This window comes from Zingiber officinale, chromosome 6B, assembly GCF_018446385.1.
Source record: "Zingiber officinale cultivar Zhangliang chromosome 6B, Zo_v1.1, whole genome shotgun sequence".
Taxonomy (NCBI): Eukaryota; Viridiplantae; Streptophyta; class Magnoliopsida; order Zingiberales; family Zingiberaceae; genus Zingiber; species Zingiber officinale.
In genome coordinates, this window is record NC_055996.1 from 119,486,550 (window position 1) to 119,496,354 (window position 9,805).

Sequence of the window (9,805 nt, forward strand, 5' to 3'; positions counted from 1 at the left end):
ATTGTTGATGCAATCGTCCTCGGATCAAAGTTGACTAGTTTGACTAACCTTGAGTGGATTCGAGATTGAGTTTTGATGTTTGGACAATATATTTGGAAAATATCTGAAAGACGTCAGATAGGTCAAGATTGACTGGATACTTGACGATATGTGAGAGGAAAGTCAAGTAGGTCGTGGAGGACCGGATACTTGACTGGTAAAATCCTAACTCGAGGATTACATAAGGGTAAAGTCCTAACTGGAGATTAGGTAAGACAATGTCCTAACTCGAGGGTTAGGTAAGAGTAAAATCCTAATTAGAGGTTAGGCAAGGTAAAATCCTAACTCGAGAGTTAGATAAGGGTAGAGTCCTAACTGGAGGATAGGTAAGGAAAAGTTATAATTGGAGGTTAGACAAGGTAAAGTCCAAATGGGTCAAGGAGGATCCCATATTAGTAAATAAAAGTCTTAACTGCAGTTAGACAAAATGAAGTCTAAGTTGGTTAAGGAGGACTACACATTGGCAAGGCAAGTTCTAACTTGAGGGTTAGACAAAGAAAATTTTAAGTGGGTCAAGGAGGACTGCATGTTGGCAAAGGAAAGTCCAAGTGGGTCGGGGAGGACTACACGTTTGCAAGGAAAAGTCTTAACTGAAGTTAGACAAGAGAAATATCCAAGTGGGTCAAGGAGGACCATACTTGGTGATTGGAAGTCTAACGGAAAGTTGACAAAGAAAAATTCCAAGTGGGTCAAAGGTTGACCAGACATTTGGCGGTCATAAATCCAATAGGAAATTGACATGAAACAAAGAAGTTCTGATATAGTAAACTTCTGAAGGCCGTAACTTTTGACTCGAATATCGGAATGAAGTGATCTTGGATGTAAAATGAAGCTTGTTTATGTTGGTGCAACCTTAGGTCAAGGTTGACTTGGTTGACCTGACTCGAGTTGACCTGACTCGAGTTGTGTTTTGATGTTTGACGATGTTTGACGAGGAGAGAGTTGTATTCTTGATGTTTGACAAGAATAGGTGTTCGGGAGATTGTAGGTGCAACCTTAGGTCAAGGTTGACCTGGTTGACCTGATTCGGGAAAAGTCCAAGCAGGGAGCTTGGCATTGGAAAAGTCCAAGTATGGAGACTTGACACTGGAAAAGTCCAAGCAGGGAGCTTGGCACGCGAAAAGTCCAAGCAGGGAGCTTGGCATTGGAAAAGTCCAAGTATGGAGACTTGGCACTGGAAAAGTCCAAGCAGGGAGCTTGGCACGCGAAAAGTCCAAGTATGGAGACTTGGCACGGGGAAAGTCCTGGTGAGTGAAGCCAGGCAGTGAGAAAGTCCTAACTGGGATGTTAGGCAGTGTGGAAAGTCCTGGTGAGTGAAACCAGGCAGTGGGAAAGTCCTAACTGGGATGTTAGGCAGTGGGAAAGTCCTAACTGGGATGTTAGGCAGTTGGAAAGTCCTAACTGGGATGTTAGGCAGTATGGAAAGTCCCGTGAGTGAAACCAGGCGGTGGGAAAGTCCTAACCGGGATGTTAGGCGGTGGGAAAGTCCTAACTAGGATGTTAGGCGGTTGGAAAGTCCCGTGAGTGAAACCAGGCAAGGGAAAATCCGGATGGATCGGGATGATCGGACTTGGTGTTGAAAAGTCTAAGTGGGTCAAAGGATTGACCGGACACTTAGCGGGAAGTGCTAGGTCAAGGGTGGCCGGATGCTAGGCATGATGTACCAACAGTCAAGGTTGACCGGATGTTGGTGTGGAAGCCTTAGGTTTAGGGTTGAAAAGTTTGGATCGGGCCGCAGACCGATCCATGCATGGCTCATCTGATCGGTCCGGTGACCGATCGGTGACCGATCGATATGCTGCGATGGTTATCGATCGGTGCCGAGACCGATCGAAGGAGATCGATGGCGGCGGAGAAAGAAGCCCGATCGGTCCGTAGACCGATCAGGAGGTTCTCTGATCGGACCGATCCGTTTCTGATCGGTCCATGGACCGATCGGGGAAACAAAGCATAGGCTTCTTCCACGATTGTACCACCGATCCGGATTACTGATCGGTCCACGGACCGATCGAGGCTTCGATCGCGACACCGATCGGTCGGGGACCGATCGGTGACAAACAAGCTTGCGCTAAGGCTGATCGGTGCGGACGATCGAGTTCTAGCTTCTGACGCAGCGGCTAGTTTCTTCATCTTCTTCGCAGTATAAAGGGGTCGAGGCTGCTGCGCGACAACTTCTTCCTCTTCTCTTCTGCTAAGCTGGTGTTGAGCTGTGTTGAGTTCCTTCCTCGCAAGCTTCGCGTGAGCTTCCCGACGCTGCTGTTAGGGTTTTTGAAGCTGCTGCTTCATCCGGACTCCAGTCGACGAGAAAGCAAGATTGGTAGAGTGCTTGTGTATTCTTACTGTATTTCTTGCTTATTCTTTGTACTTGTACTCTTTGTTTGCTGTTGCAAACGTTTGTAGCGAGGTTTCTCCACCCACAAGGAGTATATTGTATTAGCCAGTTTTCCGGGGACTCATCCACCGACGGATTGAGAGGCTTCGTCCACCTTACGGACACGCCGAGGAGTAGGAGTATCATCTCCGAACCTCGTTACATCGGTTTGTTTTTCTTCTCCTTAGTTTCTTCCTTGTATTTCCGCTGCGACTAACCCTAACTGTAGGAAGAACGCGAGAATTTGGGGCGGCTATTCACACCCCCCTCTCTAGCCGAGTACGAACGATCCCAACAAGTGGTATCAGAGCGAGGTTGCTCTTCGTCGGATCAACACCCGTGGGAGCAAAGCTAGAGATGGATCAATTCGGAGAAGACATCACGATTCCACCCTTCTACAACGACAACTTCACATATTGGAAGGTAAGGATGATGTATTTTCTTAGGACTAATATGTTGAACTGGTTTTGTGTACAAGAAGGTTTTTCTCCTCCAATGGATAAAGAAGGAGAGCCTCTAGAGAAGAACAAGTGGACGAAGGAACAAGTCCACCAATCCACGATCAACAATGAGGTAACTAAAACAATTGAATTTTCATTACCTACTAATATTTTGTGTAAGATAGGTAAATACAACAATGCCAAGGAATTGTGGGATAACTTGGCCAAGTACCATGAGGAGAGCTCCACTTCAAGCCATGAAGAGGAGCCTAGTGAGCCAAGTAGCTCACATCATGGAGGGAGCGAATTGGGAGTTGAGGGCTACTCAACATCCAAGGAAGAAGAGGAGGAGAGTTCCTCTTGCTCAAGTTCGGAGCAAGAAGAGGAAGTTTCCACCTCCGGAAGGGTTGAAGAAGAAAGCTCATCTCCATCCACAACCCTAGGTAACTCAAACACTGTGATTTCAAGCAAATTACACATAATGTGTTTTGAGTGTAGGAAATATGGGCACTACAAGAGTAAGTGTCCAAGGAGGGTTAGGAAGACTCCACCGGCACCAAAAGTCAAGGGAGCCGGAGTCCCAACACGCAAAGGCAAGAAGCACGTGGTGTGCTTTCAATGCAAGCGAAGGGGACATTATCGGAGTCAATGTCCAAGGAGGAGGCAACCTCACAAGGACAAGGGATGCACATCGATAGGGGGAGCTAAGGCAAACCCTAAGGTACCTTTTAAGGCACACTATTGCAATTCAAATAAGAAACATGCTAGTAGTTTTATTGCTATTGCAAATAATGATGAGCATGTTAACACTAGAAATCAACACATGTGCTTAGGTGCTAAACATGTTAGCCTAGGTAAGGATAACACTAGAAATACCAACCCTAGGTTTAACGCTTCTAAAATTAAGGAAAACCTAGGTAGAAATCCCAAGAAGACTAGACACATGCCTAGGAATATCTCAAGAGAAAATGACAAATTAAAACTTGAGGTATTAGAGAGGGAAAATCAAGTCTTGAGGTCAAGACTTGATAATTTAGAAAAGGCTCTTAAAAACATGGAGAAGTCATCTCTAGGGTTTAAGGGTCAAAAACCAATGTCCAAGGACAAAAAGGGTTTGGGTCACAAACCTAAGTCCCAAATGGTCAAGCCCACTTATCACAATGTTCCATTCGATTATGGAACAAAACCTAGGGCTAGGAAGACCATTACCAAGGTTACAAGGGGAGTCACCCCTATAGTTGACCTTGATGAGACCCAAATGACCAAGGCTTCAAAGCCTAAGAGGGTCATTAGGAGGGTTGCTAGGGAAGTTATCCCTAGTGAATATTTAGTGAACCCAATGAGCTCTAATAGGTATTGGGTTCCTAGGAGCATTTTCTCTACCCCATAGAAGGGTTAGAGAGTGTCAACTCCAATAAGAAGGGTAGTTAACCTAACTTTGAGGAAATTGACACTCAAGGAGCATTTTTAAGGTTTTTGGGAACCTTTGAAAATGAAATGGAATAATCTTTGTCATTCACTCCTTGGAAGAGTAAGTTGTGCCAAAGTGAGAATATATTAATCTTACTTTAAATTGACACAATTTGGAAAAACCTAGAGAAATATCAAATTGGGATTTTGATATTCTCTTAGGTAATCAAGGCAATCCGGGCCTTAACTTAGAAGTGCTACTCGTGTAGAATTTTAAATGGTATAAATCAAACAAGAGATCAAGAAATGTCAATTTGGGTTTTGACATTTTCTTGGAGCACTTTGGGCAATCTAGGATTAGAATTTAAGTTAGCTAAGTGATTAAGGATACTTAGATAGATAATCTAGGTATTTTATTTGTGTTAACTTACCATGGTTGTTTGCCATATGCCATGTCATGACATCATATTTAATTTATGATCATTTGAAATGCCATGATAATGCTTAGGTTATTATATGTCATGTGTTAGTTTAGTTTCAAACTTTATGCCATGACATCATGACATTGGCACATGTTTTTACTTATGATATCATTATATGCCATGTCATCATCTCTTGCATGATAATCAATAAAATTGATTTAAGGACAAGCATATAATTTGATATTGAGATCAAATTGATGTTTAGAAAATGCATGAGAACTTAGTCTAAGATAACCTAAACCCATATCTCACATCAAAATTGACTTGGATGTGTTTGATACACTTTAGATGTGTGTGAGATATTAGGATCATGAGTTAGGATCAAGGTACATAGGTCTTGTACCTAGATGAGCCTAATTCAAGAAATGAAGGATCATAGGGAAAGCTTGTGTACAAGTCATGTACATTTAGCCCTAAGATTATGGTCCTAAATTCAAATGGTTTTAAAAGCATTTTAAAATTGATTTGAAAAACCTTGATGAAGCTTTCATAGTGATAGCATTCATCATTGGACATTGTGATACAAAATTGACTTAACTTTGAACTATTTCAAAGTTTTCGAATTTTGTATCAAGATTTGAAAATAGAAACTATTTTCATAGAAAACTATTTTTCCATGATAGTGTATGTTATGAGAAATGTATCCTCAAAATTTCACGATTTTTGGAATTTTCTGGAATTTATTAGGAGTTTCTGAATTTCCGGAAGGGGAAATCAGAAATTCTGATTTCAGTGGCTGGATCGGTCCGGGGACCGATCCAGGGAAGATCTGATCGGTCTGCGGACCGATCCAGAGGATTGTGGATCGGTCTGCAGACCGATCCAGTGAGATCCAGGAGCTTGGTGCGATCTGGCGAAGGCCTGATCGGTCTGGTGACCGATCAGTGACGATCCAGAAAGCGTGGATCGGTCTGGGGACCGATCCATGGGGTTCCTGATCGGTCTGGGGACCGATCAATGCGTGCCAGTTTCTGATTTTCAGCTGTTGGTCTGAAATTTCAACTGGAAGTTGGGTTTTGTGGATTTCTAAAGGTTTGAAACTCTCCAAGACATTGTTGGTGCAATGGTCAAGGGGGAGTTGACCTTTAGGGGGAGTTTTTACCTAATTGTCAAGGGGAGTTGACTTTTAGGGGGAGTTTTTACTCCTAAAGACTTGAGTGATATGGAATTATCACTAAGTTGGTTGTTGAGTTTAGTATCAAGGGGGAAATTAAGAGTTTCAATGAAAGGTATGGGACTTTCATTAGGAAGAAACTCTTGACCCTGATATCCTCCTTTTCTTTTTGATGTGTGTCAAAAAGGGGAGAGTGTTCATTGGAGAATTATTGGAGGACCCAAGCTAGGTTATCGGGTTAACCTAAGCTAGGGAAAGAATGTCAAGGAATGTTCAAGGAAGAACATTGGAATTCTTTTTGATGTATGTCAAAAAGGGGGAGAATTATTGGAGAACCCAAGTTAGGTTATCGGGTTAACCTAAGGGGAGAATGTCCAGAGAATGTTCAAGGAAAGAACATTGGACATTGGAAGATGGTTGAAAAACCTAAGTTAGGTTATCGGGTTAACCTAACTTGATTTTGGATTTTGTCAAACATCAAAAAGGGGGAGATTGTTGGTGCAACCTTAGGTCAAGGTTGACTTGGTTGACCTGACTCGAGTTGACCTGACTCGAGTTGTGTTTTGATGTTTGACGATGTTTGACGAGGAGAGAGTTGTATTCTTGATGTTTGACAAGAATAGGTGTTCGGGAGATTGTAGGTGCAACCTTAGGTCAAGGTTGACCTGGTTGACCTGATTCGGGAAAAGTCCAAGCAGGGAGCTTGGCATTGGAAAAGTCCAAGTATGGAGACTTGGCACTGGAAAAGTCCAAGCAGGGAGCTTGGCACGCGAAAAGTCCAAGCAGGGAGCTTGGCATTGGAAAAGTCCAAGTATGGAGACTTGGCACTGGAAAAGTCCAAGCAGGGAGCTTGGCACGCGAAAAGTCCAAGTATGGAGACTTGGCACGGGGAAAGTCCTGGTGAGTGAAGCCAGGCAGTGAGAAAGTCCTAACTGGGATGTTAGGCAGTGTGGAAAGTCCTGGTGAGTGAAACCAGGCAGTGGGAAAGTCCTAACTGGGATGTTAGGCAGTGGGAAAGTCCTAACTGGGATGTTAGGGAGTTGGAAAGTCCTAACTGGGATGTTAGGCAGTGTGGAAAGTCCTGGTGAGTGAAACCAGGCAGTGGGAAAGTCCTAACTGGGATGTTAGGCAGTGGGAAAGTCCTAACTAGGATGTTAGGCAGTTGGAAAGTCCTGGTGAGTGAAACCAGGCAAGGGAAAATCCAGATGGATCAGGGATGATCGGACTTCTGGTGTTGAAAAGTCTAAGTGGGTCAAAGGGATTGACCGGACACTTAGCGGGGAGTGCTAGCAGGTCAAGGGAGTGACCGGATGCTAGGCATGATGTACCAACAGGTCAAGGTTGACCGGATGTTGGTGTGGGAGCCTTAGGTTTAGGGCTGAAAAGTTTGGATCGGCCGCATCGATCCAATGATATGGCTCATCGATCGGTGCGGTGACCGATCGGTGATCGATCGATATCGATGGTTATCTCGATCGGCCCGAGACCGATCGAAGGAGATCGATGGCGGCGGAGAAAAGCCTGATCGGTCCGTAGACCGATCAGAGGTCTAGCCGTGCATCCGATCCGATTCTGATCGGTCCATGGACCGATCGGGGAACAAGCATAGGCTTCTTCCCGATTGTGTCGGACCGATCAGATGTTACTGATCGGTCCACGCACCGATCGGGGCTTCGATCGCGACACCTGATCGGTCCGGGGACCGATCGGTGACAAACAAGCTTCATGCGCCAAGGCTCGATCGGTGCGGACCGATCAGGGTTCTAGCCGTTGCGACGCAACGGCTAGTTTCTTCGCTGTCTTCTTCGCAGGTATAAAGGGGTCGAGGGCTGCTGCTGCGCGACAACTTCTTCCTCTTCTCTTCAGCTACAGAGCTGCTGTTCTGGTGTTGAGCTGTGTTGAGTTCCTTCCTCGCAAGCTTCGCGTGAGCTTCCCCGACTGGAACAGCTGCTGCTGTTAGGGTTTTTGAAGCTGCTGCTTCATCCGGACTCCAGTCGACGAGAAAGCAAGATTGGTAGAGTGCTTGTGTATTCTTACTGTATTTCTTGCTTATTCTTTGTACTTGTACTCTTTGTTTGCTGTTGCAAACGTTTGTGGCGAGGTTTCTCCACCCACAAGGAGTATATTGTATTAGCCGGTTTTCCGGGGACTCATCCACCGACGGATTGAGAGGCTTCGTCCACCTTACGGACACGCCGAGGAGTAGGAGTATCATCTCCGAACCTCGTTACATCGGTTTGTTTTTCTTCTCCTTAGTTTCTTCCTTGTATTTCCGCTGCGACTAACCCTAACTGTAGGAAGAACGCGAGAATTTGGGGCGGCTATTCACACCCCCCTCTCTAGCCGAGTACGAACGATCCCAACAGTTTAGAGTTTTACACATTTTACTACTTACAATCAATTAGGTAACTGATTTTTTTTTTTTTTTTTTTGGGGGGGGGGGGGGGGGGGTAAATTGATTAAGTAATCGATTGGTCGATGAAGTACAGTACAGAAAGTGTCTTGATCGATTAGGTAATCAATCAAGATCTTTCCCAATCGATTGAGTATTATATTGGGAGAGTTTGTGAGTGAATAATGAGCTTCTAAATTGGTTAGGTGGTTGATTGAAGCTACCAATGATCAGGTGATCAATTGATAGCATTTCTTCACGACAAATAGTGAGTTTCCCAATTGATTAGGAGAAACTCATGACAAATAGTGAGCTTCTTAATTGATCATATGATCTATTGAAGCAACATAATTGATTGGCTAATCGATTGAGAGAAGAAGAAAATAATCGTTGTGAGGTTTGGATTGCTAGATTTGCTTGGATCTGACGTAGCAATCAATTGGGGGGTAAGGCCAATCGATTGGGAACCCTAATCCATGGGATATAAAGGCATTTGAAGATTCAAATTACTTCTTCTTCTCCACTCTTCACCACTGGTTCTTGGAAGACTCCGAGAGAAGTGCTGCTGCATTTTTAAGTCTACAAGAGCCATTTCAAGAAACAAGAGATCAAGAAAGTAAGGTTCTCATTTGTATTGACATCTTATTTTCATTGTATTCTTGTATGTGAGCTTGTATGAGGTTTCTCCACCTCCGAATTATTTTTGAGAATGAGTGTTTTTTATAGTGGAGTGTGTGCACCTCCGAATTATTTTTGAGAATGAGGTTTCTCCACCTCCGAATTGATACGAGTAATGATAGATCGACCTATTGAATGAAGAAGGAGTCAAGTTTGAGAAAGATAGGAGAGGTATATAGTTGGGCTAATGTATAAGATAATGAACGACCAAATAAAAGGTTTTTTTGTATGCGCTCGGTCATGCAAAACCCGACCGAGCGTAAAGACACTTAGCCTTATAGAAGCTTTAAGTATATTATCGACCGAGTGAAAGTTGAGTGAACACCAATGTACCTTCGTGCACTCGGTCAAGCAAAGCCCGACCGAGCGTAAAGGTACTTAGCCTTATAGAAGCTTTTAGTATATTACGGGCTGAATAAAGGCCGAGCAAGCACCAATATGCTTACACGCGCTCGGTCAGGCAAAGCCCGATTGAGCGTAGAGGCACTTAGCCTTACATATAATTTTCAGTACGTTACTGACCGAATGAAGACCGAGAGTAGAGGCACTTAGCCTTACATATAATTTTCAGTACGTTACTAGTCGAATGAAGGCCGAGCGAGCGCCAGTATGTGTATATGCTCTCGGCCGAACAAAGTCTGACCGAGCGTAAAGGTACTTAGCCTTATAGAAACTTTTAGTATATTACCGGCTGAGTGCAGGCTGAGTGAGCACCAATATGCTTACACGCGCTTGGTTAGGCAAAGTCCGATTGAGCGTAGATGCACTTAGCCTTACATATAGTTTTCAGTACGTTACTAGCCGAATGAAAGCCGAGCGAGTGCCAGTATATGTATATGTGTTCGCCCAGACAAAATCTGACCGAGCGTAAAGGCATTA